We start from the raw sequence: 23,561 nt of genomic DNA on the forward strand, positions 1-23,561 counted from the left end.
GAACCTGGGGAAGGATCCGCAGAACTAGGCCGTGTAGGCTGAGGCAGAGGAGTAGGTGTCGTTTGGGTTCCAACGCCAAGAGATGGTGTCTTCGCGTTCTGGGGTCAGCATGGTTTGCGAAGCCAGAGTTGCCAGCGTAATGAACTCTTGCAGCTGTGTTGGTGTGCTCAGTCTGGCAACTGATCTGATCCAGTTATTGTCCTGAAACTCTTTCATGACCGATCTCTGCTTTCTCGTGGCGATGGTGTAAAGCTCGGGGGCAAGCAATCGCAGAGGGCCCTTTCCCGTCCAGTTGTCATGCCAGAACAAGGATTTCCGGTCGTTCCCCAGCGCGATGGCGGTGGAAGCCCTGAACAGCGCCATGTCCGCCTCGTCGCAGGGTAGAGCGGAGCCCACCCACTGCCGGTTAGGGTCGGTCCACATGAGCCAAGGCCAGCGCAGGCGGAGAGCCCTGCCAAATCTCTCGAGGTCCGTGATCCCGAGCCCACCAAGGGCCTTCGGCCTGCACACCGTTTTCCAGTTGACCAGGGAGTGTCCCCCAGACGCGTTATCAAAGTTGTCGCCGCTCCAAATGAAATTTCGTGAAATCTTGCTGAGCTTGTGGTTTGCCCAAACCGGGAGGGGAAACACAGTGAGGTGGTGTGTGGCGATAGTGCACAAGACAGACTTTGCCAGGGAGACCCTTCCAGGCCTAGCGATGTTTTTGCCCTTCCATCCCGGCAGTCTGCCCATTGCCTTGTCGGAGAGGGGTTGGAGGTCCGCTCTTTTGAGCCGGCCAGTATGGAGGGGGAGGCCCAGGTACTTTGTGGGGAAGGAGGCAATCTTCACGGGGAAGCCTGAGAGGATGTTTGTAATATTGAGCCCTTGACAGCGGATGGGGAACACTTCCGTCTTGGTTACATTGGTGATGAGGCCCGAAGCCTCGCCAAAACAGGCAAGGATCTTTGCGATGGCGTCGATCTCATCCTTGTCCGGATTGGCGAAGATGCCAGCATCATCGGCGTAGAGGGAGACTCTGCAGGTAGCCGAACGAGCCTTGATCGGCTTGAGGATCCCCTCCAGAGAGGCTGCATGGAGCATAAGCTGGAGAGGGTCGATGGCCAGGATGAATAGCATTGGAGATATGGGGTCGCCCTGACGCAGGCCGCATGCATGAGCGAAAGGGGTGCCCGGGTCCCCATTCAACAGGATCCTGGAGGAAGATGTTGCGAGGGACATGCAAATCCAGTCCCGCCACAGCTGACTAAACCTGAGTTGCTGAAGCACCTCTAGCAGGTAGGCCCAGCCCACGGAGTCAAAAGCCTTTGAGATGTCCAGTTTGAGGAAGAGGCCGGGCGTTTGAGTGCGATGCGGCTCCTTCACCAAGTTTTGAACATGCAGGAAATTATCATGGATGTACCGCTTCTTCACGAAGGCGCTCTGACAATTGGAGACTAGCGCAGGGAGCATCGGAGCAAGACGGTTTGCCAATAGCTTGGAGAAGATCTTGGATATGCTATGAATGAGGCTGATTGTACGGTAGTCCCCAATCCAGGTGGTGTTTGCCTTTTTTGGCAGCAGGATAATGTTTGCTGAATTTATCAGGCCCGCGCAATCGCCGCAGAGGCTAGCCAGTTGCATGATTGCATTCACGACGTCGGTCATGATGATCTCCCAGCAGGACTTGAAGAAGGAACCGATGAAACCGTCTGGGCTGGGTGCTTTGACCGAAGGTAAGGAAAAAACTGCCTCCTTAATTTCATCCTCGTCGAAAGGGGCGTCCAACTCTGAAAGATCGTGGTGTTGGATTCCGATGTTCTCCCAAACTATGCGTTTCGTCCGTTGCGTGGCCGTTCCGAGGTGCCCCTGGAAATGATCATGGAGAGCTTGCTCCTTATCTTCCTTGGTAATCGCCAGCCCGGTGTTGGTCCTGATGGATTGGATGAAGTTCTTGCGCCTTCTGCCATTTGCCCGAGCGTGAAAGAGCTTGGTGGTGGCATCACCGAGCCTGGTCCAGGTTAGTCTCGAACGCTGCCTGAGCTTGATTTTCTGAATGGCGAGGAGACCAAGGTAGGATGCCTTGAGCTGACGCCGAAGCTCCCTTTCAGGCTTAGAGAGGGTCCGTCCCTCTCCTGCAACATCTAGCCGCCCAATGATCTCTTTCGCCACCGAGATCTGGGTGTTAAGCACACCGACCTTCTCCTTCTGCCACATATGCAAGGCCTTCGCAGTCCTACACAGCTTGATGTGTATCCTGTGGATCGCGTCATGAGCCTGGAGGGGCTTGTTCCAAACCACGGAGACGGCCTCGTGGAAGCCAGGGAGGCGCAACCAGAACTCCTCGAACTTGAAGGACGGCTTCCTTGGATTGTCAACACATCCCTGAAGGTATAGCAGTGCGTGGTCTGAGCAGGCCGTGGAGATGGCCTGGAGGTGGGCATTTGGGAAGAGCATATCCCAGTCGTCGGAGTGAAAAACGTGGTCAATCTTTGTCAGGACTGGACTAGCCTGTTCGTTGGACCAGGTGAACCGCCGACCACATAAATGAAGCTCCTTTAATTTCATGAAGTCCAGGGCCCTCCTGAATTTTCCGATGAGTCGGCGGTTTATGTTGCTGTTGTTCTTGTCTGCCGCTTTAGTGATGAGGTTGAAGTCACCCAGTAAAAGCCACTCACTCCTAGTGACGGCAGAAAGAGCCCTCAACTCCTCAATGAAAGCCAGCCTGTCTTGCTCTCCTTGAGGGCCGTAGACGCACGAGATAGTCCAGGCGACGTTATCGTTGAGCATGTTGATTGTGGCAGAAATGGTGGCCGTTGATGCGTGGCGGTCCGACATGGAGAAGAATCGGTCGGAGACGGCAAGAATCATTCCGCCGTGAGTGCCGGCCACAGGCAGGGCGAAGTAGTTTGCAACAAAGCATGGGCGAAGCATGCCCCGGATGATGGAGTCGTCCACTAATTGCAGTTTTGTCTCTTGGAGACAAACGATGGTGGCGTGCGCGTCATGCACCATGTCGCGGACGGCATCACGGCGAGCGGGGGAGTTGAGACCGCAGACATTCCAGCAGATGATTCTTACGTCAGATTGCGCCATATGGGAAACTTGAAAATTGCACGGGGGGCGCCTGTCGCGGGGTTGGCCTCGTGGGGCGCATGATGGCGCCAGAGATGGGAGGAGTCTTGTAGCGATGCAGACGCAAAAACACTGATTGAAGCTAGCGGCTTGAGCACATGATTACATTGAAGAGAAGATAGGCGGCGTCTGGCCGCGGCGGGTCGAGGTTCAGGGTGACGAAGTCGAAAGACGAATAGCAGAAAAAGGAGTACAACACTTTCAGCCCGCAGGGAAGTGATCGGGCCTAAACAGATGGCAGATTTACTCAACATTGGCTTGGGCAACCACGTTTGCAAGCTCCAGGGTGGCCTTCTTGCTCTTCTTTCCTTTCTTCTGCGAGATGCTCTTGGCGTGCGCCACCAGCCCAGCGATCGCCTGGACCACCGGGGCCGCAAGTGGAGTAGAGAACAGGTCGAGGTAGGCTTTCTTGGCCTTGTCGTCGTAGGCAATGGACGGGTCCAGAACGCCGCAGACCCGTGCGATGAGCTCCTGGACCGCCTCCGAGCCGGAACCGGGTGGGGCCTTGGTCTTCTTTTTGTCCAGCCATGCACTACGCCGAGTGGCGGCGACCGGCATGCCGCCCCTGCCCTTGCGGGCCACTGGGGTAGGCAGCAAAGGAGCGTGCGGCGCGTCGGCCACAGGGGCGAGGAAGAGGTCCAAAGGGGCCTCGCACTGCATGGCCGAGCCAGAGGCCTGCATGGTGAGCAGAGCAAGGGCAGCAACACCATCAGCGACAGCTGCCGGAAGCACCTGAGCGCCCTCAGGAGGATCGAGCGGTGAGGCGACCACGTCCGCGTCTGGCGCATCGCTGGGAGGCGCATCTGCCGCCCCACAGGGAGCAAAGGCCTCGCAGACCGGTGCTGCGGCCGCGTCCAGCACGGGGACGACAGCAGCAGCCGGAACGGAAGCAACAGACGTCTCGATAGCCGCCGGACGTGCGATGACAGGGAGCGGGGGAGAAGCTGTCGGTGGGGTTTCGTCGCCCAGCTGCGGAAGGCTCGGCGCAGAGAAGGACCAGGCTTCATTCATCGGTTCGTCAAGGCGCCGCACAACAGGGGAGAGGGCAAGCCCGACCATGCAGTTGGACAGAGGCAGTAGGGGGTCGAGCGGCGGCGAGGCCGCTCCGGCCGCAACCTCCGACGCGCCAAGGGGGGAAAGCCCACGGTCAGGCATGACAGTGGAGCCCGCGATACGCCGGCACAGGGCGGTGAACTCGGAGCGCAGGGGGGCGAGAGCAGCTTCGATGGCAGCGGACACTTCCTCCCAAAGGAGGCGGAGGTGCTCCGTGAGCGGGAGGTGCTGCACCTCCGTGGACCCGACGGCAGCCAGCAGGCGCAGCTGGCTAGAGGGCGAGGGGGCAGCATCGGGGCCCCGCCCTGAAGCTCACCGACACACGGGGACCCGGCCCGACGCCTCCCATGGCGCGTAGCTTCCCCATCGCGGCGTCGGGGGGAGCGGGTTCGCTCCCAGCGCGGCTCCGGCGGTGCGTCGTTGGAGCGAGTCGCACGCCCGCGGCCATCCCGGCTAGCGCCACGGTGCCAATCGTCGTCGAAGTCGTCGGTGTCATCGCGGCGTCTTGGCATCTGGCGGGGGTGGTCGTCCTTGCCACGGTCACGTCGGCGCGGCGCAGCAGCCCTGGAGCCACCAGGCACATCGAGCGGGGCAAGGGAAGCCCCGAGCGGGGGTAGGACGCCGTCGACGGAGCCCTTGTGCCAGACAACGGGCAGAGAGGGAGGGCTAAATGCCTCGGCGCGGCCGTCAGAGACGTAGCAATCTAGAGGTGCGTTGGAGTGGTCCTCCACCAAGTCCAAGTGCACCAACACCCGGAAAGTGGCACCGCGCTTGCAGCCTGACGGCCTAGCGACGTTCGCGAACACTTGCAGGCCACCGGACGGGCGCGTGGTGAACGTGAGCCAGATGATCTTCGGGATCAGGTTGGGGTCGGCAGTCCAAGCCCAGAGGTCGAGCGTCTCGGAGTTGGTTCGAAGTGCGGAGTGGTCTTCAAGGCGGTCGAGGGAGCAACGGCGCCCGATGATGCGCTCGGCGATGAAGGGAGTCCAGGCGTAGTCGGGGACGTTCTCCAGGCAGAGCCGAACCCGGAAATTGAGGGCGGCGCCAAAGGTGCGCTCTAGCGGGCGCCATGGCCGGATGTGGACGATGGCGCCGCCAGCGTGCACCCACCTAGCAGCGAGCGCCTCGTCACAGTGAGCCTTGCGCTCGAACTTGACGAGGAACTCCACCGGATGGTACGGAGTGACGGCGACGTCCGCGTGGCTGAGGCGGAACTGCTTCCGGATGGCGCGGTCGACGTCGAGCGCCTCAAGGCGCCGTGGCGCGTTGATGGCCCAGGCGATGGCTGCCGTCTGCTCCCACTCCAGCATGTCACGGTCGAGGTCGAACGAGGAGGGGATGATGCAGGAATCCTCCTCCGGGCGCGCATCCGGCGCACCAATGCCAGCCGAAACGCGAGCCATCAGGCGGGGGGGCGTGGAAGCGGACGAAGGCAGAGGGGTGGGGTTGGCGACGACCGCAGCCCAGGACCGGGCACCCGAGGCGCCAGGCGAGGAGCGAGGCGGGGGGCCGGCGGACGTGGCGGGGCGCGGCCTGGGCGCACGACGCAGCGGGCAGTTTCTCTCGATGTGCCCGGAGAGGCAGCGCACGGGATCTCTGTAGGCAGTGGCGCGGTGGTGCTTGGGAGCGAGGCAGCGAGAGCAGAGTCCCTCTGTGCGCCTTTTGAAGCGGAGGAGACTGGCCCGGCACCGCTCCTCGAGGTCGCGCGGCACGGGATGGGATGGGGCGGCAGGGCCCCGGCTTGAAGGCGCGTCCCGTCGCGGACGGCGCGGCCCCTGCACGACGGTCCATCCCACCTCCTCCCGAGGCGCGGACGGGACATGGCGCGACGCGGATGGGGAGCCAGACGCCGCATTGACTCGCGTGGACGGGCAGGGAGGGATGGTGATGATGGAGCGGAGGCGGGTGGCCGCATTGAAGGCGGCCGGAGAGGCCCTGGGCGAGGAGACGGCGTCTTGAATGCGCCTGGCGGAGGCTCCGGGCGGCTGACTGCATTGAAGGCGGCCGGTGGGCGCGAGCACTTGAATGCGCGGGGACGGGGGGGCAGAGTCCAGGACGAACTCGCCAGACTCCACCGACGGACGCGGCACAATACCGAGTAAGGTGCAAGTGGTAGAACTCCGCTCATGTATCCGTTGGGGCGCTCCACTCCCCCGACCTCGAGCGCCGCCTCCGCCCCCCCCCCCCCCCCCCCCCCCGGCCCCCCCCCCCCCCCCCCCCCCCCCGCCTCGCCGGTGCCCCGCCCGCGGGGCCTGCTGCCCCCGCCCCCTTTCCGGCCGGTGCGCCTGGCTCCGGGGGCCCCCTGATTCTTCTCTGAGGAGCAGAGGCTAAAGCTCCTCTCGTCAGCGCTGGTCTCCTCACCAGATCTGAGGTCGGCGCCTCCTCCACCACCTGCCTCCCCCCCTGCTGCTCTGGCCTCCCCAGTGAGCACGCCTGCCTCTGTCTCGCCCGCACTCTTATATTTGATTATTGGTTGATGTAAGTTGGTAAGTTGAGATGTCGTTTCTGATGCATCATTCTTTACTAATTGTTCGGACACTAATGTATATATTAGTTTTTAAATATTTTGTTATGAAATGTTTTTTTACAACACATATTTTCATTTCTTATGGATGTACCTAGTTGTAATCAACAGTCCTGGAGAATATTTCCTATTGTAATCCAGCCACAACTCATCAACCGATCAACGTTACTTGTGAAAAACCTTGCGGCATAGAGGTTTCATGAGTTTATAAATCTTGACCCTTTTTCCTTATCTTAAAATATCATTTGTTCTTTTTCTAAATATAAAATATAAATAAATTTTCTTAGAGGATTGTGGGCGTGTATTGGATGCATCATTCTGTCTTGCCTTTCCTTTGGCTAGATGATCATCATTGTTGGATAGATTGCCGTCCTAGCTTTTATCTGCCAGACTTCCATACATAATATTTCATTTCCAAGTGTGCATAAGTGAATTGTGTAGTGAATTAGTCTAGCTCACGGAGCCTGTACGGGAGCATGGATGAGTCTCTGTGTGTGTTTAGATGTAACAATCTTGTCAGGTCGATTGGGTTGCCTTGCCAAATACATCTGGGCCAACTTGTGCACGGGATAGAAATTCTATATTTTAACATTGTCATATGATTCTATAATTTCTTACAATGCAAAAATGTAGTTTTTGAGATGGGTATAAATAAATAGTAAATACAATATAACTTTTATTGCAGCATATTCAAGGGACACGATTCTATTTATATGAATATATACAGATTCTTTCAGATAACAAAATAGGAATAGAAAGCATAGAACTATAGAATATATGAAATGTTTCTTAAACTTTTTCCCGAAAAAGAAAGTATGTAATTGCATATTTAAGCATTTTGATTTCTTTGAGATTAAAATTGATATGGATGTTTCCCTTGACACGTGATCAGATGTACGTGTGGTAGCAGGATAGGATTGCTTTTTGTCTTTGTTATTTCCTTGTGCAGACATATACACACGTCACCAGATATTTATATGGAATTTGGGTGGTTTTCTTTTTGAATTTTTATTTGATGTTCACCTTTGTGGGTAAAATTTATATTTGAACCCCATGGTTCAAACACCCGTCTACCAAAAAAATTCCCATGGCTGAGAACTGACATGCGTTCATATTTATTATATAAAAATTAGGTTGTATTTTTCTCCATCAATTAAACGATGTACCCAAAGAGAAAATTTTATATTTGTGTCAAGAATTTGTAGATATAAAGAGCATTAGGCATGCATCGTCCACTGAGGTAGCCCGACACGTGTGCACTCTATCATGACTTGAGCATGACAGTTATAACGTAACATGGAAACGCTCGCGCCTGGTTGCATGCTACGACGGTGCATGTATGATGTGAATGAGATAGCTGTAGGGTTACCTTTGCCGGCTGGCTGCTTCGGCTGCAGGGTTATCTTCATCGACGACAACGCCGGCGTCCACCTCCTTTGTCGGCTCGCTGCTTCTTCTATTCTTTTTCCTTTTTTGCTTGTTGTTTCATGGCCTTGTAACGTATTTGTACATGTGACACAGGTTGTTTTCTCTCCCTAGGCGAGCGAGCCAGGGTTCTTTGCTCCCGCTGGTTTCCGACGGCGAGGCGTCCCGGATTTTTATCATATTACGTTTGTGAGAATTGAAGGCAAGCCTATGTTGTAATTAGGAGATCGGCCGGTTCCTGTGCTTGGAGCCCAATTAGATGCTCGTGTGAGTTCTGAGCACCTGCTGGGGGTTCCCTCACCACCTACTGTGACCTGGCTGAGAGATTGGTTGTGCTTGTTTGTCCTATGGATTAAAACCCTCCGGTTTATATAGACACCAGAGAGGGCTAGGGTTACATAGAGTCGGTTACAATGGTAGGAGATCTACATATCCGTATCGCCAAGCTTGTCTTCCACACCAAGGAAAGTCCCTTCCGGACACGGGGCGAAATCTTTAATCTTGTATCTTCATAGTCCAGGAGTCCGGCTATCCGGACACCCCCTAATTCAGGACTCCCTCAACAGCCATACATTCAAGAACCCTAGTGTTGCACTCTAGCCAAATATGACGCGTCATGAGAAGGATCACCGAGCTAATCTCCTTCCTAGGAGCATTTTCGACCGATTCCCTAAAAATTAGTGGAGTATCAGGCCTAGTAAATCTTAGTGGAGTATTTATACTTCACTAAATTTTGACCGGTTCTGGCCGACCCTCTAAACTTAGCAGAGTAAAACGTAAATTTGCATAAATTTAATCAAATTTCAACCAAAATTTGCATGCATTTAAATATAAGTTCAACATATATAGTCTTAACAATCCAAATTAAACATAAGTTCAACATAAATTTAAACAGAAACTAAACTACACTAAAAACATAAACTAAACTGCACTCAAATTCGGTCGAACTAGAGGTCGAGCCAGTCCTTCCTCGTGAGGCCACCCTCGGTGGGAGTTGGGTCCAGGCCAATGCCGTCGTCGTCGCTGGGGAAGACGCTCTGCCACTCCTTGACGTTGATCTCCTACTCGCCGCCCTTCTCGCGGCCTTCCGCCTCGCCGTCGGAGATGGCGATGACTTCCCCGCCATTGGCGATGAAAATAGCCCGCTCCGCCTCCACGAGCTCTGGGTGCTGCAGGCGGAGGTCCTCCATGTAGGCCTCGGCGGCGGCCTCCGCCTTGAGGCGCTCCCTTGCCCGTCGATCCTCCCGCACCATTGCCGCGCTCACCACCCCCAGCTCCGGCGGGACGAGGTGGACCGACGCTGTCCTGAAGGGGACGTTCAGCAGGGCGACGACGCTGTGGTACCAGACTTGCCGCCGGTCGTACTCCATGGCAGCGAGCTCGTCCGTGTGGAACGACCCAACCCACTTCCTCTTGTGGGTCTCCCGGTCGGTGATCTCCGCCGCCCACGTCCCCCACGAGCCCTACCAGACGCCGAGGTGGGTCCTCGTCGGCGGCCGCGGCGGAAGGAGCTCCGGGAAATCCTCGAATCGGGTGGGGCGGGCGGATCAGGCGAGCAGCAGCGGCTCGAGGAAGCGGCGGCGGACAATGACTCACGGGCGTGGCAGTGCGGATCGACGGAGGGGACTTCTGGCCACCGCCCATTGCGAGGAGAGGGGAGGGCAAGGGAACGCGCTGGTGGCGGGGCGAGGGGGAGAAGAGGAAGCAGAGAAGGCGAAGAGAAGAAGAGAAAAAATTTCTCGGCCGCCTCGAGCCGGAGTAAATATACTCGTGGGATAAAGGATGGAGTAAGTTTTTTACTTCACTAACTGGGATAAGGGATCGGCTACATGCGAATTATAGGAGAAAAAAACACAAATATACTCCCTTATGGGCGATAAGGGATCGGATAGAAATGTTGTAAGACTATGAGGAGTTGCATCCACAATCGCTAACCACCAATATGCGAAGTACTGGCACTGTAATATGTTTTGTGTTCTGTTTTGCGAAATCTCCCAAACTCTAGCATTGTTGCATTGTGTCTGCGTTATGTTTTGTGGAATGGGAAAGCTCTATTATGTTGCGTACCATGGTCACAGCAAAAGTACAATAATTATTCAGAGGAACCGCACATGTGCCTCACATATTCTATGGCTCTGGCCTCGATCGTTGGAGTCGTCAACTTGCTTAATCCCGTCCCAAATCAAACATGGAGAATTGTAACATGGTGGTCGAACTGAGTTGATCGACACCTTTTTGCAGATGAAGATACTGATTTTGTGGTGTCCACCTGCTGCAATCTCTTGCTGATTAATAGTATCTCTCTGCTACGTGGTCTTTAGATAGATGATATTATTCCTTGCATGATTGGATTAGGCCAGCTTAGTTGGTAGGTGTAGATACACGCATCACCGGTAGTCCGGCACTAGGCTACTCGCAACAGCATACTTAGCTAACAGTACAGTACTATTTGTCTGAGATAATGATATACTGTATGTTGCACGTCAATTTTATGGTTGGGTGACTATTACACACACCAACAGCTGTGCTATTAGAAGCCGTCCTGCCCGAACGATCTGGTCACTGAAAGAGGTCATGAACAATTGAGCAGCAACATCATAATGGTCTTGTTGAAGGCATTGTTTTTGCAATGCGTGTGTGTCGTCAATGCGTGTGTGTCGTCCATGCGATACTTTCTGCCTAAGCTAAGCAGCAACATCAGTATCCGCATCATCGTTCCTTCTGACTATTCTGAGCTCGTGACATGCAACATCCATCGCCATTAACAATCCAAAAAGTTCTCGACAGAGAGTATATTTTATTAACTTGAAATAAAGCATCATATAGATACAAACATAAGTGTATAGCTATGGTGCATAGAAACGCACACGATGTGACGGCAGTTGCGGTGGCCGCTTGGACGGCGGGGGGGCCTCTTTGATGTGACGGCGGTTGCGGTGGCCGCTTGGACGGCGGGTGGCATGATGCGGCGTCGCTGACCTTTGTCTACAGGTCTGGATCAGGAGGAGGGTGGCGTGGGGGCTGCTGGCTTCACCCTAATAATGGTGGTTTGGCCCTAGCGCTCTTATTTCGCCAAGTTGTCTTTCTACCGGATGTCGACCTCTTGAATCTGGCCGCCGACAAGTTTCGGTCTTCTCCGCGGAGATCTATACAGATTTGCATATGTCGCTCCTAAATATCTAGATCAAAAATGTTTCGATCGCGCACGCTCACATTATCAGCCAGCACGGCTTCAAGAGGGCGCCGCGCGAAGTTTCACTTTCTTATTGGTGCATTTCTAAGTCAAGATTTCCAAGGCATTGATAGAGGTGGAGACAGTCATGGCGGCTACAATTGAAGGTCTTGAAGCTTTGGCGGAAGGGGGTATTGGATATGATGAAGACTGTGCGCCAGGTGTTTGATGACTTGCAACAGCGGCCTCGGCAAGCGGGGGTGACAGCATTGGAGGACTGCATTTTTGGTGTTGCTTCTTGAGTATCGAGTCTCGATTCCCAGGGTTAAAACCCAAAGTCTGGACTTTATTGGTTGCACCTAGTAATGGCCTTGTTGAAGGCATTGTTTTTGGGTGAACTTGGACTTTCTCTAGGGTGAATATAGTCAAGATCTTTGATTGGGCAACGACAACGCTTGTGCATTGTTTCTTTCTTGAAGGTGTTGCTTTTGAAGAACCTCTTTTGTATATGGGTGTTGTCTTTGGTGGTGGTTAGAGTGCTCCTGATGCTAGTGATTCATCACCGTGGCATGGTCTTTTTTCTTCTGTTCTTTTTATTTATTTATTTGGTTGTGTGTATTCTTGATGCCTTTGGACATGTTGTTGGTACAGACGCCAGGTGTAATTGGTATCTTCGCGGTATTAATATATTTTCTTTGTCAAAAACGTAAAATTTAAAGCATGATAATAATGTTTTTTTCTTACATATAACCCATTAAAACAACTACTGAAGTTTTTGTGTGTGTTGCGATGATCTGTTTTCACATGCATTTCATTTCAAAATAAAATTCTGGTTCCTGCAATGAAGATAGCAGACCTAAATTGTTCGGTGTAAAATTCCAGCATCCCGCAGTTGTGACAAAAATGCATCCTACGTCCATTGATCACAATCTAGAGCTAGCTAGGAAAAGAGACGTCTCTACTTACCATGACAAGTTACAAACATTCTTATCATTTAAAAGGTACGCGTCACATTTTTTGTCACAATTTTTGAACATCTAGAAATAGTTTTTTGCTAAATTATTTAATGTCAAGCTCATCTATGGACCAGGTTGGGCAGATGCAGGAATAATTGTACTACCTTGTCTGAAATAATTGTGCATTTAAATTCCCACGAGAATAGTCCACATCAATCGAGGCAGCAGGCTAATCACCTGTTGATCTGACACGGATCGATGGAGCTAATTGCTTCCTACTCGCCATTAAGTTGTCAGCTATCTGCAAATTGCAATTGCAATTGTACTGTCTGCATTGTGTGTCGATGATTTCTGCCTAAGTAGCATCATCATTGGTAGAACAACTATTCAGACAAGATGAGCAAGAAGATGATAAGATTCCCTCATAATTATTCTGAAAATCGGCAGTAGTTGGAGTCAACTTGCTTAATTCTGTGTGCATGCATGCAGATCAGATCAGATCAGCATGGAGATTCGTTGCAGGTTGGCTTCGAACATCAGCTTTTTTTGCAGATGATTCCGTGGTATCCTTGTTGTGCAATCTCCTGCTGATTTCTACACAAATCTTCGCGTAAGATCAATAATATATAACTTAGGTTATCCGTAATGGGAGTATCATAGGTAGTATAATGCATGTCAACTAAGCAATTTTGATGAGTGGTATAGAATTAAATGAAGAAATAGAGGCTTGAGTATCATATTAAATGATGTGCTGCTTTGTGTCATGCATGACAATAAATGTAATCCTTTATGATATCAACATATGATATTATGCATTAGGGATATAGTATCATATACTAGTATCATATGCATAATACTAGTATATGATACTCAGGGCCGGCCCTATGTTTTGGGAGGCCCTAGGCGAACTCGACAACATGGGCCCCTATGTCCTAAGTCCTAAGACCATATATATGTATGCGTGTGCGTTATATATATGACTTATTAAGAGTAACTTTTAGTCACACATCTTTAGTTTAAAATTTGACTATAATAATTCAAATGACTTCATCGAGAACAATAATAACCAAATTTGAATTGATTCCATCAACAACAATAATACTAAAAAATCGCAAAATGAAACTAACATGACATGATTAATTACCTCAAATAAGAACCAAATTAGACTGACTCCATCGACAACAATAATACTTCAGTGCTTCAAAAAAGGTTTCTTCGGGAGTAGTTTCTTGCCCCTGTTCTTCAATGACATCAACATTGCTTGAAGATGTAAAGAACTTATTCAAAGAATCCTTCAATGGTAGAATTTTCGGATCACTTTCTTTCTTTTTCCTTCTTGTTTCAGCACCCGACAATTGCTTCTTCTTAGGTAACATGGCAGGCTAATGTCCTAAAATCATGAAGAAAAGATCAAAAGAGGATACAAAGATGCAGAAGTCTGCCATTACATATCAGCATGAATGCAGAAGTGAATTGGTGGATGATATGAATGCACAGATGGCAAAGAAAGATGCAGAGTTTGAGAAGTTTAAGCAGAATTATGATGTGCTACTGAACCTGACAAGAGCTCAAGCTACAGTCATCCAGAACCTGAAGTTGAAGCATATTACTGATAAGCAATTGCTTACTGAAGCTAAGATGAACTTGGAGTTGAAGAATGCAGAGCTCACAAAGTCTGAGGAGAAGCTCACCCAAGATAAGCTAGAGTTGAAGTTTCAGGTTGCTAATTTTCTCAAGGGGAAGGAAAAGCATGGTGAAGAGAAGGGGCAGCTAGAGCTTCAGATTGCTGAGCTGATTAGGGCAGAGGAGAAGCTGAAGGAGAAGATCAAGGGGATCCAGGCCATCTTAGAGAAGTGAAGAAAATGAATATGAGAGTAGTGGGTAATGCTGACCTTTTGGGCATGATGGTTGTGTACTGTATGGCTCTACTAAATGTGAACTTCTCTAAGATGAACTATGGCTATGTATGTATGTAGTAGATATGCTTTTCATTCTTTTGTGAGAAAAGGATGAACTATGCATCTAAACTCCACTATGTATTGTGAACAATGGTTGTGTACTTTATAATATGTTGAACTGTCGTAAGTATTGTGTGTTATGTGTGTTATGTTTGCTAGATCAGATATTCTGTGTTATGCTTGCTAGACTTCAGATTATGATTTCTCATGCACTAGGTTTTGATGATTATGTTAGCATTGGAAGACTATTTGATGGTTATGTTAGCACTGGATAATTAGATGGTTATGTTATATCATGCATTGGAAGCCTATGTTTAGGTGGCTCTGTCAACCCCGAGTCACCGTAAACTCTAATGGTTAGGTTTAGGTGGCTCCGTTGACCCCGAGTCACCATAAACCCTAATGGTTAGGTTTAGGTGGCTCCGTCGACCCCGAGTCACCATAAACCCTAATGGTTAGGTTTAGGTGGCTCCGTCGACCCCGAGTCACCATAAACCCTAATGGTTAGGTTTAGGTGGCTCCGTCGACCCCGAGTCACCGTAAACCCTAATGGTTAGGTTTAGGTGGCTCCGTCGACCCCGAGTCACCGTAAACCCTAATGGTTAGGCTTAGGTGGCTCCGTCGACCCCGAGTCATCGTAAACCCTAATGGTTAGGCTTAGGTGGCTTCCTCGACCCCAAGTCACCGTAAACCCTAATGGTTAGGCTTAGGTGGCTTCCTCGACCCCGAGTCACCGTAAACCCTAATGGTTAGGCTTAGGTGGCTCCGTCGACCCCGAGTCACCGTAAACCCTAATGGTTAGGCTTAGGTGGCTCCGTCAACCCCGAGTCACCGTAAACCCCAATGGTTAGGCATAGGTGGCTCCGTCGACCCCGAGTCACCGTAAACCCTAATGGTTAGGCTTAGGTGCACTACAAGAAATTTGTTAATCCATGACAGTATCAGTCCGTCACAAAATAGTGAAAAACTATCATGGATGGGCGTCCATGACGGATTTGTAACCTGTCATGTATATCGCGTCATAATTTGATAATGTGCACTCCATGACGGATTTTTGGCCGTCATCGATTTGCCCTAGGCCCGTCCGGCCCTGAACAAGCCCAAAACTTCATGACAAACCTATCCGTCATGGATGTACATGACGTGGCAGCTGATGTGGCATCATGGTGGATTGGGCCTTCATGCATTTATTTAATATTTTATATTCTTTCTAGTTTGCATTTTGTACACATTAATTATACTAGCATGTTCCAGATTATTATTGGCCTTGGCTTGTCCAACCCATCTTCGGCCCAGCATGCCAAATATTTGATCCACATGAAAGAAGTAAATAATCTCTATTTAGCAAAAAAAACAATACTGGAGTGCACAACTACAAAATTCTGATCAAAATAACATATTAAAATTACAAATCAGTCACACTGGACATTTAGATACACATAATATGTGTATCGTGTTGACAGTAGTATCACTGTGCTATCCAAGTGGAGTAACCCTTCTAAACCAAACTCAAGTGTCTTCTGTTCTATCTCAATTACCTGCAAAAGAATAGCAGAAAAAAATGTGAGAACTATCGACATGAGAAATCTATTATGGGAATCATTCAGACAAACCTCTATTTAAAATGACACTAATTAGCTCACCCGCAAAAAAATGACAAGTGCAGGGAACAATATACAGCAACATCAGATATTTCAATTAACATGCACATTTTAGCAGCAGGCAGAAAAGGATTTGGCATGCAAAAAGAACACAAAAATAGGTCAAATATAAATATTAAGAGTGAGATGGTTGGTGGAATATCTATCCTGGAAAATTAGGGCATCAATCAGTTACTATATGTGGATAGAACAAATCTTTACTAAGATCATTGAAATAAATGTCCTACTGAAACAAAGAACATGAAATATTATTAAATATGTATATTTCAGTCAACATGTCTGTCATGAAGCATATTTTCAGTCCTCCACTAATATCAAAATGACACATGCATACCTAGAAATCACTATAAGCATTTTATTAAAAAAATCAAGTAACATGACTACCATTAAAATATGCGCTACTAGCTGATTTTAATCTCCAACAATACATCACCAATGCTTTCAGGAAGCTATTCAGACCCAAGTAATTCCTGCTAAAAACTTGCATAAAATCCAAAACACATACAAAACTATATAAGTAATACAGCGAGCTCCGAAATAAATCCAGAGTAACTAGTCATCTATCTACATGTGCACAACAAGAAAAATGGGTGCACCACAAAATAAATGTTATCTTCTTCATTAGATTTTTCAAGATTGTTGCCTTTTCAAGTCGCTAAGTAGCAGTTAAGTACATTGCAATTATATGATTTTGGCACAAAGCATTGCACAGGAATTAGAGCACTAAGAGTTCTGATTCATTGTACAAAAAAATAAGATTTGACACAGCACATGGAACTTCAAGCGGCTTGTTTGTCATTTCGCTTCTTTGTCAAGTATTTTAGGTACCTATAGAAGGAGACAGGGAGATAGAATTTGCATGTATGATGTATCTAGAGATTAAATTGTACAGCTACATGTGTGGGCAGTCGAGAGCTACATGAAAGTTTATTATCCAATAACCAGAAATCATATAGGTTGAAAACTGCATAGCTAAAACAAGCCCATTAACTATAAACAATAAATGTCATATTTATATGAAAAGAAATTGGCGGAAAGAAAACAGAAAATACTCTCCTTATTCTTGAATTTGAAAGCTTTTTGACCTCTATAGTAATCATTTCAGTAAGTATAGGACCAGAATCATGAACTGAATTTTTAGTTAGAAGAACAAGCATTGAATTACGTGTATTTTCAGTCAAGCTTACTTCCAGAAAACATTGAGCCCTAGCAGAACATAAGGGCAAATAGATGCTTGAGTAAAGTGTATGAATAACATAAAGGGCATGTTCAGGAAAGGGATGTGCAGATATCATCACCAAGTAAAAAAATGTTTCTAGTCCATGTGAGATATTCAAATTATGCAGGCAAGGGCAGTGCAGATATCATCACCAAGTGAAAAATGTTTTTAGCTGTACAAAGACCATTAGATGCACTGACCGGTGTGGGATCCATCACCATTATGTGCATGCAGAAACATTGGACACTGCAGTAAAATTTACCTACAGAATCTGCAAATATGAGTTTTTCTTCAGTTAGATATAAAATGGTATGAGTTTCTTAATACTAAAAGCTGACAGGATAAATCTTGCAGGCCATTACTCTGAATTATAAGTGTACAAGTACAAAACAATGCTTGAACTGCAACAAGAACGGAGATTTGCCTAATACTTTTTGTTTGCAGTACAAAAAATGAATGTGCTTCACAATGTGACTAGAAAGGAACAAATCACAAACAATCAGTAATGAACGAGTAACCCTCAGTGGTGCTTCTGCCCTTGCTGTTCGTTTTAATGTCGAACAAGGTAGACGCCCAGATGTTTTCTCTGTACTGGTTCAACATGGCCAACGAGGCCTCCAGCCATCCTTTAACAGGTACGGCTAGATCAATCCATGGCCGGTGTTCTGCCCCAAGTGTTTTGCTCGTCCTGGTGGTACTCTGTACTCCTCTGCAGAGCTCCAATAAACCTTATATTAGCGGAGACGAGCAGAGGGGAACGGTAGGGTATGGGACCGGTGCAGAGGTACGTACTGGGTCTTTCCGGTTGGAGAAGGTGAACGGCGACGCATAGAGGAGGCTGCGCACCACGGATGGAGAAGACGACCACGATGATGAGGGGAGCGACGGTGGGGCGGCTGACGGACAATTTGACCGAGCCACAGGTCGCCAATGTACTCTGCATCCATGGCTGTGTTGCCACCTCCTGTACGGTTGTACCTCACCTCAGCTCGCCGCCAGATGGAGCTGGATCAATGCACGCCGCCAGCGACCTTAGGGCCATCCAAATCCGGCAGTTGGTCCCCCCGCCACCGCTGCCGCCTCAGATCGAGGGGTATGACTGGGATGCAATAACTCGAGGGGCCGATCTGAATGGGGAGAGCCGTGGAATGGGGAGGAGTCCCGGGCGGTATAGATGTGGAGGGGCTCGACGCGGTGTGGTTCGGGGCCGGCGCCGTCGGTGCCGGCACCGACATGGAGCGGCGAGAGGAGGAAGGTGAAGTGGCGGCGGCTATGGTTGGTACGGGAGATGGGAGAAAGGTAACTAGGGTTAGGCTGGTGTGGACTCTGTAGTTAAATGGGTTGGCTTACAATTTCACTCCCCGCGCTCGTGACTTAAAATTTTCCTTCGCGCGCGCTCCTTCACAGTTTTGCTCTTTTTTTTCTACACGTCGATTGCTTCCAACTGACATGTGGGCCAGACAAAGGGCATGCACGACACATCATCAGGAGCCATCCATGACGGTCCAATCATGGATCAAGAAGTAAAAGGCTAGGCCTAGCTAGTCGATCCATGACAATTTCCATGACGGTCCCTCGATGTCCGTCATAAAGGCAGTACAATTGAGGCCCATGCACCACTTGCTAATATGTGACGATTTTCATGACAGTTTATAGGAACGTCACCACAAATTCGTCACAGATTAACAGGTTTCTTGTAGTGGTGGCTTCCTCGACCCTGAGTCACCGTAAACCCTAATGGTTAGGCTTAGGTGGCTTCATCAACCCTGAGTCACCGTAAATCCTAATGGTTAGGCTTAGGTGGCTCCGTCGACCCCGAGTCACCGTAAACCCTAATGGTTAGGCTTAGGTGGCTCCGTCGACCCCGAGTCACCGTAAACCCTAATGGTTAGGCTTAGGTGGCTCCGTCGACCCCGAGTCACCGTAAACCCTAATGGTTAGGCTTAGGTGGCTCCGTCGACCCCGAGTCACCGTAAACCCTAATGGTTAGGCTTAGGTGGCTCCGTCGACTCCGAGTCACCGTAAACCCTAATGGTTACACTAGTAGAAAACAGGGCTTGGTCCAGGCCGGGTCAGCCCATTAGTCCTGGTTCAGTCCAGAACCAGGACCAATGTGGGCATTGGTCCCGGTTCATGAGCCCAGGGGGCTGGCCGGGCCACGTGGGCCATTGGTCCCGGTTCATCTGGACCTTTTGGTCCCGGTTGGTGGGATGAACCGGGACCAATGGGCCTCGCTCCTGGCCCACCACCATTGGTCCCGGTTGGTGGCTTGAACCGGGACCAAAGGCTCCCCTTTAGTCCCGGCTCATGTCACCAACCGGGACCAATGAGGTGCCTATATATACCCCTCGCTCACGAACAGAGCACCCCAGTGCTCTGTTTTTCTCTGGCCGAGGGGGAGAGGGCTTGGTGGTGCTCTAGCTCACCTCCTATGCACACAAGGTGTTCGATGGAATGCCTGAGCCACACTACTTAAGCTTTCTCCTCTCCAAGCTCGACCTCCAAGCTCCATTTTCCATAATATTTGTCTAGGTTTAGCGGTCCGTCATGCCCCGTCCCCGTCTTCACCGCCGTCGATCACCCGCGCCGAGCTCATCGCCGGCACCACCGTGGTGAGCCTCTTGTTCTTATCTTCTTTCTGAAAGGAAAAATATTCTTACTTGTATGTTTACATAGATACTTGTATTATTTTCTTACTTTTATTATTGCATCTTATATAGTGCGATGGTTTTGGTATCCGCCCCCGTCGGCCCTCGTCCTGTCTATGATTCGGATGTGGTATATATATTATCTTTATAACTATTGGTTCATTTATTGTTTATGAAAATTATGCCGACCAACGTGACATAGATTTTATTTATGTAGGATGTATGTGAATCGGAAATGCCAACCGACCCTATTGTCGAGAGGTTAAATTTAGTTGAAGAAGAAAACAATTTGTTGAAGGAAAAAATAAAAAAAATTGAGGAGGAGAAGATGATATTGGAGTTTCATGTTGAGGATGTCGTCGATGATCACAAGATCAAGATGGATGCAATGCGCTTGAAGATTAGAAAGATTAGAAAATATGCCATTCATACCGAGGCTTGGTAGCCGTTGGATCAATTGTTACCTTGGTTGCGATTATGATCGCATTTGTTTTCGCATTGAAATGTTTTACATAGTTTCTATGTATGTTTTAATTAATTAGATGCTCTAGAGAGCTATATGTTGTTAGATGAGAACTATGTATGCACTTTGGTTTTAATGTGATGATGAACTTCTATTAATTTGGACACTTAATTATATATAATGCACGCAGATGAACCGGTAATGGATGTACGGTGACAGACACACCTGCGAGTACATTAAGGGCGTGCATGAGTTTCTCGATGCGGTTGAGGCAAACAAGCAGAATGGTTTTATGTGTTGTCCATGCACTGAATGTGGGAATACGAGGTCTTACTCTAATAGGAAAATCCTTCACTCCCACTTGCTTTACAAGGGTTTCATGACACACTATAATGTTTGGACGAGGCATGGAGAAATAGGGGTTATGATGGAAGACGGCAAAGAAGAAGAGTATGATGACAACTATGTGCCCCCTGAATACGGTGATGCTGCAACGGGGGGAGCTGGTGAAGATCAAGAGGAACCAGACGATGTGCCCAATGATGCTGCAACGGGTGAAGCTGTTGAAGATCAAGAGGAACCAGACGATGTGCCCGATGATGATGATCTCCGCCGGGTCATTGTCGATGCAAGGACGCAATGCGAAAGTCAAAAGGAGAAGCTGAAGTTCGATCGCATGTTAGAGGATCACAAAAAAAGGGTTATACCCCAATTGCGAAGATGGCAACACAATGCTCGGTACCGTACTGGAATTGCTGCAGTGGAAGGCAGAGAATGCTGTGGCTAACAAAGGATTTGAGAAGCTACTGAAAATATTGAAGAAGAAGCTTCCAAAGGATAACGAATTGCCCGACAGTACATACGCAGCAAAGAAGGTCGTATGCCCTCTAGGATTGGAGGTGGAGAAGATACATGCATGCCCTAATGACTGCATCCTCTACCGCGGTGCATACAAGGATCTGAACGCATGCCCGGTATGCGGTGCATTGCAGTATAAGATCAGACGAGATGACCCTGGTGATGTTGACGGCGAGCCCCCCAGGAAGAGGGTTCCTGCGAAGGTGGTGTGGTATACTCCTATAATACCACGGTTGAAACGTCTGTTCAGAAACAAAGAGCATGCCAAGTTGATGCGATGGCACAGTGAGAACCGAAAGAAAGATGGGAAGTTGAGAGCACCCGCTGATGGGTCGCAGTGGAGAAAAATCGAGAGAAAGTACTGGGATGAGTTTGCAAAGGACCCAAGGAATGTATGGTTTGCTTTAAGCGCGGATGGCATTAATCCTTTCGGGGAGCAGAGAAGCAATCACAGCACCTGGCCCGTGACTCTATGTATGTATAACCTTCCTCCTTGGATGTGCATGAAGCGGAAGTTCATTATGATGCCAGTTCTCATCCAAGGCCCTAAGCAACCCGGCAACGAAATTGATGTGTACCTAAGGCCATTAGTTGAAGAACTTTTACAGCTGTGGAATGGAAACGGTGTATGTACGTGGGATGAGCACAGACGGGAGGAATTTAACCTTAAGGCGTTGCTGTTCGTGACCATCAACGATTGGCCCGCTCTCAGTAACCTTTCAAGACAGACAAACAAAGGATACCATGCATGCACGCACTGTTTAGATGACACTGAAAGTATATACCTGGACAAATGCAGGAAGAATGTGTACCTGGGCCATCGTCGATTTCTTCCGACCAACCATCAATGTCAAAAGAAAGGCAAGCATTTCAAAGGCGAGGCAGATCACCGGAAGAAGCCCGCCATGCGTACCGGTGATCACGTACTTGCTATGGTCAATGATTTACACTACGTAATCTTTGGAAAGGGTCCCGGTGGACTAGCTGTTCCGAATGACGCTGAGGGACACGCACCCATGTGGAAGAAGAAATCTATATTTTGGGACCTACCCTACTGGAAAGACCTAGAGGTCCGCTCTTCAATCGACGTGATGCACGTGATGAAGAACCTTTGCGTGAACCTGCTAGGCTTCTTCGGCGTGTATGGGAAGACAAAAGATACACCTAAGGCACGGGAGGACCTACAATGTTTGCACGAAAAAGACGGCATGCCTCCGTAGCAGTATAAAGGTCCTGCCAGCTACGCTCTTACGGAAGAAGAGAAAGAAATCTTCTTTGAATGCCTGCTCAGTATTAAGGTCACGACTGGCTTCTCGTCGAATATAAAGGGAATAATAAATATGCCAGAGAACAAGTTTCAGAACCTAAAGTCTCATGACTGCCACGTGATTATGACGCAACTGCTTCCAGTTGCATTGAGGGGGCTTCTACCGGAAAACATCCGATTAGCCATTGTGAAGCTATGTGCATTCCTCAATGCAATCTCTCAGAAGGTGATCGATCCAGAAATCGTACCAAGGCTAAGGAGTGATGTGGTGCAATGTCTTGTCAGTTTCGAGCTGGTGGTCCCACCATCCTTCTTCAATATCATGACGCACGTCCTAGTTCATCTAGTCGACGAGATTGTCATCCTGGGACCGTATTTCTACACAATATGTTCCCCTTTGAGAGGTTCATGGGAGTCCTAAAGAAATATGTCCGTAACCGTGCTAGGCTAGAAGGAAGCATCTCCATGGGCCATCAAACAGAGGATGTTATCGGGTTTTGTGTTGACTTCATTCCTGGCCTTAAGAAGATAGGTCTCCCTAAATCGCGGTATGAGGGGAGACTGACTGGAAAAGGCACTCTTGGAAGAGACTCAATAATATGCAGGGATGGATATTCTTGGTCTCAAGCACACTACACAGTTCTACAGAACTCTACCTTGGTGACCCGTATGTGGATGGACACAAGAACAGTCTGCGCTCCAAACACCCGGAGCAGTGCGACGACTGGATTACATGTGAACACATCAGGACTTTCAGCAGTTGGTTGGAAACACGTCTCAGAGGTGACAACACTGTTTGTGATGAGTTGTACTTGTTGTCCAGGGGAACATCTTTGACTGTATTGACTTACAAAGGATACGAGATAAATGGGAATACATTTTACACGATCGCCCAAGATCAAAAGAGCACCAACCAAAACAGCGGTGTCCGCTTTGATGCAGCAACCGAGAGCGTAAAGGACACATATTATGGTTACATAGTGGACATATGGGAACTTGACTACGGACCTGATTTTAAGGTCCCTTTGTTTAAGTGCAAATGGGTCAATCTGTTAGGCGGCGGGGTACAGGTAGACCCACAGTACGAAATGACAACAGTGGATCTGGAAAATCTTGGGTACACTGACGAACCGTTCGTCCTAGCCAATGATGTGGCACAGGTTATCTATGTGAAGGACATGTCTACCAAACCGAGAAAAAGAAAAGGTAAGGAAGCGAATACATCATACGATGAGCCAAAGCGCCA

At 49.1% G+C, this 23,561-nt stretch overlaps 1 long non-coding RNA gene across 1 annotated transcript; it reads right to left on the bottom strand.

Moving 5' to 3' along the window:
* Positions 1-15,564: 15,564 nt before the first annotated feature.
* Positions 15,565-18,372, bottom strand: LOC125555483. Its single transcript, XR_007304723.1, has 3 exons — positions 17,872-18,372; positions 16,245-17,788; positions 15,565-15,737 (listed from the first exon to the last, which is right to left on the bottom strand). It is a non-coding gene; the product is annotated as an uncharacterized LOC125555483 (long non-coding RNA).
* Positions 18,373-23,561: the final 5,189 nt, after the last annotated feature.

The sequence above is a fragment of the Triticum urartu genome, chromosome 5 (assembly GCF_003073215.2).
Source record: "Triticum urartu cultivar G1812 chromosome 5, Tu2.1, whole genome shotgun sequence".
Taxonomy (NCBI): domain Eukaryota; kingdom Viridiplantae; phylum Streptophyta; class Magnoliopsida; order Poales; family Poaceae; genus Triticum; species Triticum urartu.